Genomic DNA, 10,077 nt, shown 5'->3' with positions numbered 1-10,077 from the left:
CGAGAGACATTATATTTCTCTTCAACTCAAATCTCTCCTGTGGGTCCCAACTGTCTAGCAGTAGAGGCCAAAGCCCTGCAGTATCCTTCAATGCCCACCATCATGTGCCTGTGCCTCCTCTAAGAATTCACCTTCACCAGGCCTGTCCCTCAAACATACAGAGAACTTTCCCACCAGGGCTTTTGCACTTGTGCTTTCCACCTGAGACACTTCTCCCCAGATGTCCGTGGAATTGCTGCTTCGACCCTCTGAGTCTTTGCTCAAACATCACTGTTAGAGAGGCCCTCCCAGAGCAAGCTTCCACCTTGCTGCCACTGCCCAGCCCATCTCACCATGTCTCCTTCAACCAGGTTTATTTTTCCCCTGAGTGTTCTCACGAGCTGAAATGTGTGTATGTAGTTGTTTGTTTATGTATCTCTCCATCTAGAAGGCACTCGCCACAGCATTCTCTGTATATCCCTTCCACAGAGCCTGCTACAGAATGTGCATTCAAGCCACAATAATTAATTCATACTAATTGGATGAGTGAGCACTATGTTCCCCAAGGTCTTTCTGACACCATCAAGTGGGGGTGGAGGGGTCACTAGAGCTCCCCAATTTATCTTTTAGATGTTGGGTGGCTGATTTAAATTTTTATTTGATAAAAGTGGCTTTCCTACTAAAAGATTTGAAAGTGTCTATTTTACACTATTCCATGGGTGGAAAAAGTGGTTCACTGGAGGGATAAGTGATTGTGTGAGGGAGAAGGGAATTTTCACTGTTCACTTTACACACTTCTATTTGTGTAATTTAAAAAATGAACATATATTATTTTAATTAAAAAATAAAAGACTTCTTTAAAAATAGTGCAGTGATGTGGAGGAGTGGAATGCAAATCTCACAAGCCTGTCTCTTACCACTGGGACCAGTATTCTTCAGATCAGGCCTCTTCATCTCTTCTCTCTCACTTCTTGTGAGACCTGAGCATTTCTTTACACCAAGCTACATACTGTGTTGGGGATTTTAAATGCACAAGTTATCATATCTTTCTCATTATAAAAATATCCGTGTACCTCACAGCACAGTTGGAGAATAGTCAAAGGACAGATATGCCTTCCTACAAAGACTAGCACTGATAACACTGTTATGCACTTTTTCTATTTTGGTTCACATTACCAAGTTTTTATTTGTTTTAGGTATTTGGATCATACACTTGCATCTAGGTCCAAGTTTATGTCCTTATATTTTAACAACTTTCTGCCATATTGAAGTCCTAATTTTCAGTGTCTCTTGAAAGAATTAAAATAAGCCAATTCTCATTCCTCTTTCCTCTTGTTTCAGAAAAGGTCTTTTGCTTCAGAAAGATGATTCTGACACATCCTGAGGCCACAGTGTGCCCTGCCTGGCTACAGTGGGCCCACTGTGGTTCCTGGCAGCACAATTAGTGCTCTGACACTTTCACAAAGCTTGGAAAGACTTTTGATAAGTTTACTATTAAAGCTTGGAATAACTCCAGTACAACTAGCCTATTACTCTTGAAAATTATATAGTTTCCTTCTATCCACTGGATCAATTTTCAGAAATTAAAGAAAAAATGGTGAGCGTTAATTTAATTTGTGTCTTGACATTGGCAGGAGGTCAGTGGGAACATAGACTTCACCCCCACCCCCACCACCCTGATCTGGCAGTAAGGAGGTGGCACCACTGGAGTGCTGTCAGGAGGCCAACTAAAACACAAGATGTAAAAAGTCTCAGAGTCTCATAACATAATACCCACAATGTCCATATTTCAATGAAAAGTCACTAGTCATTCCAAAAACTATGAAAATCTCAACCTGAATTAGAAAATACAACAAATGCCAACACCAAGATGACATAGATTTTAGAATTATCTGACAAGTATATAAAAGGAGTCATCATAAATATATTTCAAGGAGCAGTTATCAACATGATTGACATAAATAAAAAAATGGAAAATCAGTTATAAAGAAGAACCAAAGGAAAATTTTAGAATTGAAAAATACAATAAACAAAATAAAAGACTCAATAGATGGGCTTAACATTGGACTGGAGATGATAGAGGAAAGAATCAGTGAGCTTGAAGATAGAACAGTAGAACTTCCCCAATCTGGCCAATAGAAAATAGAGTGAAAAAAAAAGTGAACAGGGCCTCAGGGACCTGTGAGACTATGACCAAAAATCTAACATTCATGTCGTTGGACTTGTAGAAAGAAAGGACAGAGTGAGGCTGAAAAAGGACTCCAAGAAATAATGGCTGATGTTCAACAAAGGAGGCAAGAAAATACAATGGAGAAAAGACAGTCTCTTCATTAAGTGGTGTTGGGAAAGCTGGACGGTCTCAGGTAAATCAATGAAGTTAGAAAACTCCCTCACACCATACACAAAAATAAACTCAAAATGACTTAAAGACAAATATAAAACGTGACACCATAAAACCCCTAGAAGAGCACATAGGCAAAACATTCTCTGACATAAATCATAGCAACGTTTTCCTAGGTCAGTCTCCTAAGGCAAAAGAAATAAAAGCAAACCTAAACAAATGGGACCTAATCAAACTTATAAGCTTCTGCACAGCAAAGAAAACCATAAACAAAACGAAAAGACAACATATGGACTGGGAGAAAATATTTGCAAATGATGTGACTGACAAGGGCTTAATCTCCAAAATATAAAAAACAGTCCATACAGCTCAATATTTAAAAAACAAACAACCCAATCAAACAATGGGCAGAAGACCTGAATAGACATTTCTCCAAAGAAGACACAGATGGCCAACAGGCATGAGAAAAGATGCTCGACATTGCTAATTATTAGAGAAATGCAAATCAAAACTACAATGAGGTATCACTTCACAGTCAGATGGCCATAATAAAAAGTCAACAAGTAAGTGCTGGTGTGGGTGTGGGTGGTTGGCACAGAGGAGGAAGGGGAGCCTTCCTTACTGCACATGCAGGCTGCTCCAAGCAGCCATACTCCATCATTTACGTGCTGTCTCTGGCTGCTTCAGCACGACCGACTGCCCAGAGTTGGGTGACTGAGACAGAGATGGGCTGGAGCACTCTCTTCACTTTGAACGGCTGTCTGGTGCACTCAAAATTACTTCAACTCGGTTATAACTAGACATCTGTCCCAGTGCCATGTACTGTGACATTATATTTACTTTTATTATTGATATGTGCCTATCATGTCAAAAGAAAGAAAAGTGGACTTCATGTTTTATTTTTAAAGCACATTGAAGCATGGGTTATTTTGTTATCCAATTAAATGGCAAAACATTGTGTTTATTATGCAACAGCAACTGCCCTAAAAATTTTAATAAAATAAGTGTTGACCTTACCAGACTAAGCACTCACCACAACATTCCCAACTTCCAGGAAGATAATGACCAGAAAAATTGGAAAACTTTAAATGAAATAGTTCATCATAGCAGAATTTCTTCACAAAAATAAAAATGAGGCTGCAACTAAAGTAAGTTTCCAAGTGTTGGACAAGAAAAGTCATTTACTGATGGCGAGTTAATTAAACTGATTTATTACAGTAGCTGAAAATAAACTTTTTTAAGACTATTGATCTTTTAGCTGTAACAGTTTCTTGAAGGGTTGACATTGGGTGGAACAATAACAGACAATTAAAAAAAGGCAAATGTTTTCCAGTGGTATTCTTTGGCCCTTGATAAGACTAATGGTGTTGCTTGATAAGCCTGGTGCTGTTTATTTGAGAAACCAATACTGAGTTTGAAGTGCCTGAAGAATTAGGCTGTAACTAGTGTGTGTGTGTGGAGCAGGGACATTTTCAAAGAGGTTCAGAAAACAAAAATTCAGTACAACCTGATGGAAACTGTTAAGATGTTTTACAGTTGATGATGGTAAAAACACTTGTGGAGCAGAAAAAGGCTTAGTTGGACAAATTTACAAAGCTTCTGAAAATGTAAACCCTTTAAAGCAAATGGTTGTTCATTTTATTATTCAACAGCAGGTACTTTGCAGAAAATATTGGAATCTATCGTGTGTTATTAACCAGTTGAAACTGAATATCCTAACTTTCTCAACCACATAGCAATTCAATAGGTTAGCAGTTGTAAAGTGTTATTGCAATTTTTTTTGAGCTCAGGACTGAAATGGATTTTTTTCTGAATAAGAAGAATCACCCTCAATTACTATTATAAAACATTGGTTGAATTAAGAAATTAGCTTTGGCTACAGATTTGATAATGTTTCTTATGAAATCAACCTAAAACTGTAGGGCAAAATAGAGCTTATGTGTGAAATTTATACTGTAGTAAAGTCAATTAGACAACAGCTAATGTTTAAATCACAAGTAAAGGTAAGTTGCTTTATATACCTCCTGCGCTGTCAAAAATTAAAACCCATACAAATTTGTGTGGGCATATGTTCTGAGCTGAAACTACGGTTCTAACAAGGTTTCTTCTGACTTCAGTGAAAGTGCAAAGGAAATGTCCTTATTTCAAAGTCCATTTACCTGTGCAAATAGAGGGGCGTAACTTTCGATTGGAAGTGATTAATCTGCAGTGTCATGCTAAAATATCAAGAGGACAGGCTAAAATATCAAGAGGAGAATCTAGCAGAATTCTATAAAGCCCTTCCAAGTGATAAATACTCTCAATACCATATCTTTAGGGATCAGTATTTGTCAGTACTTACCTGTGTGAAAAAACATTTTCAGAGGTAAAATATGTAAAATCTCATTACAGGTCAGCAGTAACAGATGAACACTTGCAATCAATTTTGATGATAGGAAACAGTAACTCTGAACCCCAACTAAGCAAAATGTTATCCCCCAAATACTTCCATTCTTTTCACTAGTGTCCCTATATCACAAAACATCATGTTCAGTTATATTTCAAATTTTGTCAATAAAATCTTGTGGGAATTTGTCTTCTCTCTTGTCATGTAAGTATATACTTAATATCTTCGATTTTTGCCACTTGGTCTGTCAAGCCTAAAAAAGATTTACTACCTAGCTCTTTATAAAAAGTGTTTGCAGACTCCCAGAGAGGAGATTTTGGTCTTTATCTAAAGGAGCTTACCATCTAATTTGAGACAGACCAGACAATGGCCCATGAAATCACAAACAATCCCAGTGTCTTCCTTTTCTTTATTCTTAAATTTAAAATATTCTTTGGAAGTACAGAAAAGCTAAGTAAAAAGCTAAGGAATCTTGACCACCCACCTTTCTGCATACAGTCCCTTTTCCAGAGGTCACCCAGAGGTCATCCTGCTTCCTCCCTTTCTCCCCTACAGTCTAGTCTCACTCAGCAACCAGAGTGATCCTGTTAACAAGTAGGGCAGTTTAAGACCCCTCCACCCTCAGACCTGCAGCAGCTGCCCATCTTATTCCTGTTGAAGCCACAACCCCATGTTGTCCCTGCCAGGCCTCAGGAGCCCACATGCCCACCCCATCCCCACCCCATCCCCACCTGCGTGAAGTCGGCCACACTGGCCTTTGCTTTTCCTTGGCACACTCCTTTCTTATGGCCTTTGCATGGGCTATTTTCTCTGCCTGGTGTCAGATTGCCTGATTTAGCAAACAAAAATACAAGATGCCCAGTTAAGTTTTCATTTCAGATAAACAAATAATGTTGATATAACTATGTCTAAGTACTGCATGGGACATACTTACATGAAAAAATTACTCATTGCTTACTTGAAGTTCAAATGTGACTGTGTATCCTGTATTTTGCCTGCCAGCACTGTCTGGAATGCTTGTAACTTCTATCAAGTCTTTGCTCAGAGTGGTCTCCTTCCAAGTGAGGCCCACCCTTAGTGCCCCATTTGAATTTGCCACCCAGGTCATCCTCTACCATACCCAATTCCCTTACCTTACACTAGTTTTTTCCTTATAACATTCATCACCTTCTAACACACCAGATAATTCATTTGTCATGTTTATTGTTTATTTTTATCTCCTCTCATTCAAGTGTAAGCTATACCTGGGCAGGGATTTGGGGATTTTGCAGGAGACAAAGCATTAATCTATCCCAGTACCTAGAAGAGAGCCTGGCACATGAGAGTGCTCAAGAAATATTTGTTGGAAGATGGATGAGTGAGAGTCCTCTGAGCAGCAACTGGATGTCCACAGGCCACAGTTCCACTTTGAACTTATTTATGCTTTTTCAAGCTTTTTTTCCCTGCCCATTCATCCAAGCTAGCAGGCTGGTGTCACTCCCAAATTCTCCCTCTCTCTCTTCCTCTCTCCAAAAGTATTTGGTGTCCACATCCCACTCTAGTTCCTCCACATTATTCTTCATCTGTCACCTGCTCACACCCTGTGGTCCCACCTTGCCCTTTAGGTGTTGCGTGTTACTTGACAGTCTCAAGTCTCCTTGCCACTCATCTATCCCCATCTGATCCCTTCCTCACACTACTTCTCAATCTTTTTAAAATGCAGAATAGTGAGAAATGAAACAGAAACCACAATTTGTAAGACTATGTGAGTCTCCAAACTGATAAACTGTCTCAAACCATGACATGCACGTAAAATGCTACTGTTTTCTTTTCTCTCTTTCCTTAAGTTGTCTCTCATGGGCTGTGAAATTGCCTTAAAAGGATTTGAATTTTAGCAATTTCTCATTGATCAGAGTGGAAAAACAAACATAGACTTTGGAGTTGGACAGACCAGGGTAAAATCCTGACTTTTGCTATATGCTATTTATTGAGATGCTATAGTATAGTATAGTAGGTGGTGGCATCAGAATCACTAGCGGAGTTGTTAAAATACAGTCCCTGATTCAAGAGATCCGGTGTGGCCCAACAATTTGCAAGTTTCCCGGGGATGCTGGCACTGCTTGTCCAGGGATTTTCTTTGAGAACCATCACTGTAAAGGCTAATAAAATGAACTCTGGAGTCAAACAGATCTGTCTCTCAGCTCTGGTATCTATTGACTCTGCGACCTTCATCAAGAGGCAAAAGTATGCCTCGGTTTTAATTGTCAACATAGATAATAATAGTATATATCTCATGTATTGCTTTAGAAGTGCTGGTTCTTATGACTGCAACTATTGTTGTGTTGTTATTATTATTATTAGATATGTTGCTCAACCTCTTTGAGTGTCATTCTCCACATGTAAAATAGAGGTAGTATAGGTTATTCCACAAAGCTGCTGTAAGGATTAAATGATGTAACTTCAATGTTAAGGCATTCGATGGACATTTGCTGTCTACATAAATGGAGGTCCTATTTCATAGGAGGCCCTCATTACATCAGATTCTTTCCCTGATTTTCCTTTCAAACAGCTTTGGAATATACAACAAATTAGTCAGGTCCATAGTTTTGAAACATTTGTCTCCAAAGTCCAGGAAAAGAAAAGGATGGATAACATTTCTCTTCCTTGTACACATATGGGAAGGAACTTATTTAGACACCCCCAACTGGACTTCCCTGGTGGTGCAGTGGTTAAGAATCCACCTGCCAATGCAGGGGACACGGGCTCGAGCCATGGTCCGGGAAGATCCCACATGCTGCGGAGCAACTAAGCCTGTGCGCCACAACTACTGAGCCTGAGTGCCACAACTACTGAAGCCTGTGAGCCTAGAGCCCGTGCTCTGCAACAAGAGAAGCCACTGTAATGATAAGCCCGCGTGCTGCAACAAAAAGTAGCCACTGCTAGCCGCAACTAGAGAAAGCCTGCGTGCAGCAACGAAGACCCAATGCAGCCAAAATACATTAATTAATTAATCAATTAATTAAAAAATATATAGACACCCACAACCATCTCACCAAGACCCAGGATCAAGGTAAGTGCCTTCCATTAGCACCACTATTTCCACTAGAGGCACAAATTAATGTCTCCAAGTACAATTTTTCTTTTCAAAAAATTATTTTTGTACCACATATTTTTGTAGAGTTGTTTACAATCAACATGTCTTATCAATTCACCTTTCTCAATGCCCTTCACATTCATCTACTTCTTGCCATCCTCTTCCTCCACCTTATCCCAAGCCACCATCAGCCTTGCTTAGAAAACTGCAAAGTCTCCCATCTGGCGTCCCTGGCATGATTTGCTTTCATCCACTCCATTTCTTCTATGTACTGCTGCTTGAGTAAAAACACAAATTTCATCACATCACTTTCCTTCCTCAAATCCTCCAAATTGCCTTCCAGAGTCCCAGAGCATTTCTTAACACAAATAACAATCTTCTTTTTCCTCCTCCTTTTCTCAGTTCCCATGTTCCCTCCTAATTATTGGCCATAATGATCTTTCAGTTCCTCTAATATTCCTCAATAGCAATTTGCTGAATGAATAAATAGGACAAACCTTTATCAAAATTAAGCAATTTTAATCACAAAATTGCTTTAATAGTACCCTTTGCAATACAGAGAAAAAAAATCATTAATAACCCCACTACCTTAATATATTGTCAGCATTTTTATGTATCTGTGTAGTCACAGTTTAAACCTTTGCCATAATTTTTCCTGAAATAAACATCTATTCCATATCCAGTGAGCATAAAATCATCCTGTTGTTTCTGTGGTAAATTTTCATAGATGTCACAGTATTACCTCCTCATTTTTTTCCATGAGACTTACTAAGTTTTGCCACTAGTAATCATATAACCTATCACTTATAAGCTGTTCTTCCATTTGTATTTTTAAAATATCTCTTTGTTATATAATATATAGAAACATACACACATAATTACACATACACACACATATATCATATACCACTCCATAAAAGTATAGAAATTATAGGAACATATAGATGAGACAGTAAAATTTACCCTTAATTGCACTACTCAGAAATAACCACAGTGATCACTTTGAAATATATTTCCTACCCTTTAAGAATTCTGCTATAAGTAGGTGGCCTAAGACTTTTATACTTCATATTATATCATAAGTATCTCTTTTGTAATTAAAAATAATACCGTGGATGACTTTTAACTGATTTGGTATTATTTTATGGTGCAGAGGCTCCAGGTTTATTAACCATCAACTATTCCCGGCAGTCAGGTGTGTAGTTGATTCCAATGTTTCTGGTGAACCAGGACTAGTTCATAGAGGTGAAATTATTGGATCAATGGGAATGAAAAAGTAAAATATTTTTGTTATAAATTGTCATTCCAAAAGATGTAACCCATTTATACTCCCACAAAAAATCATATAGATGTGGGCTGTCCTATCTAAACTACAGACACGTCAAGGAGCTTCTTTTGCAGCCCCAAATGCCATTGTACAAACATGAGGTGGTTCATGATGGAAGGCACTTATTTAAATACTCTCTTTTACACAACTAGCACATGTGGCAAGGACCTGACGTTTCTGGCAATAGCCAAAGAACCTGGGTGAGTGATATGAGAAGTGGTAAGATAAACTGAACTAACTAAACTACATCTGGACCCCAAGACCAAGAAACTGTGAGATAATACATGGGTGTTGTTTTAAGCCACCAAGTTTGGATGATTAGTAATTCAGCAACAGATAATTAATGCAGATTTGAGTACGGTGACAGAGGTTCTCCCATAACCTAAAAAGTGGGAGTGGCCTCCACATAGTGGCAGCTGGAATGATTTTGAGTAATGTGTTGGAGAAACTGTAATTTGCCTTGAGCAGCCTGTTAGTAGAAATCTAAACCTTGAGGACACTAGGACACTAAGAGCCAGGACTCAAGGAAGTAAGGAAGATGTGACAGGAAATTAGGAGAGGGGAGACCTGGTTATGCAGATACAGAAATCTTAGCAACATCATCATCTACGGTTTTGGGAGGCTGAAATCTTCCATTGTGCCTGCACTGTAGGGCCAGATAAGAGCTTGGCCACTCACTCTTGGAATTCAGGAAAGATCACACGGGGAGGAGGGTGGACAAGATTGCAGAGTAGGAAGACCCTGAGCTCACATTCTCCCACGGGCACACCAGAATTGCAACTAGGTACAGAGAAACTACTGACAAGAAAAATCAGAAGACTAGCAGAAAATATGTTCTACAGCTAAAAATATAAAGAAGGAAACAGGACGAGAAGGGTAGGATGGGCAGAGTCACGTTGTAGTCAAGACCCATCCTCCCAAATGGGTGACCCACAAGTGGGAGAATAATTACAATTGCAGAGGTTCTCCCC

The sequence above is a fragment of the Lipotes vexillifer genome, unplaced genomic scaffold, assembly GCF_000442215.2.
Source record: "Lipotes vexillifer unplaced genomic scaffold, Lipotes_vexillifer_v1.1 scaffold656, whole genome shotgun sequence".
NCBI classification, from domain to species: domain Eukaryota; kingdom Metazoa; phylum Chordata; class Mammalia; order Artiodactyla; family Lipotidae; genus Lipotes; species Lipotes vexillifer.
Note: the sequence above shows the minus strand (reverse complement) of the source record.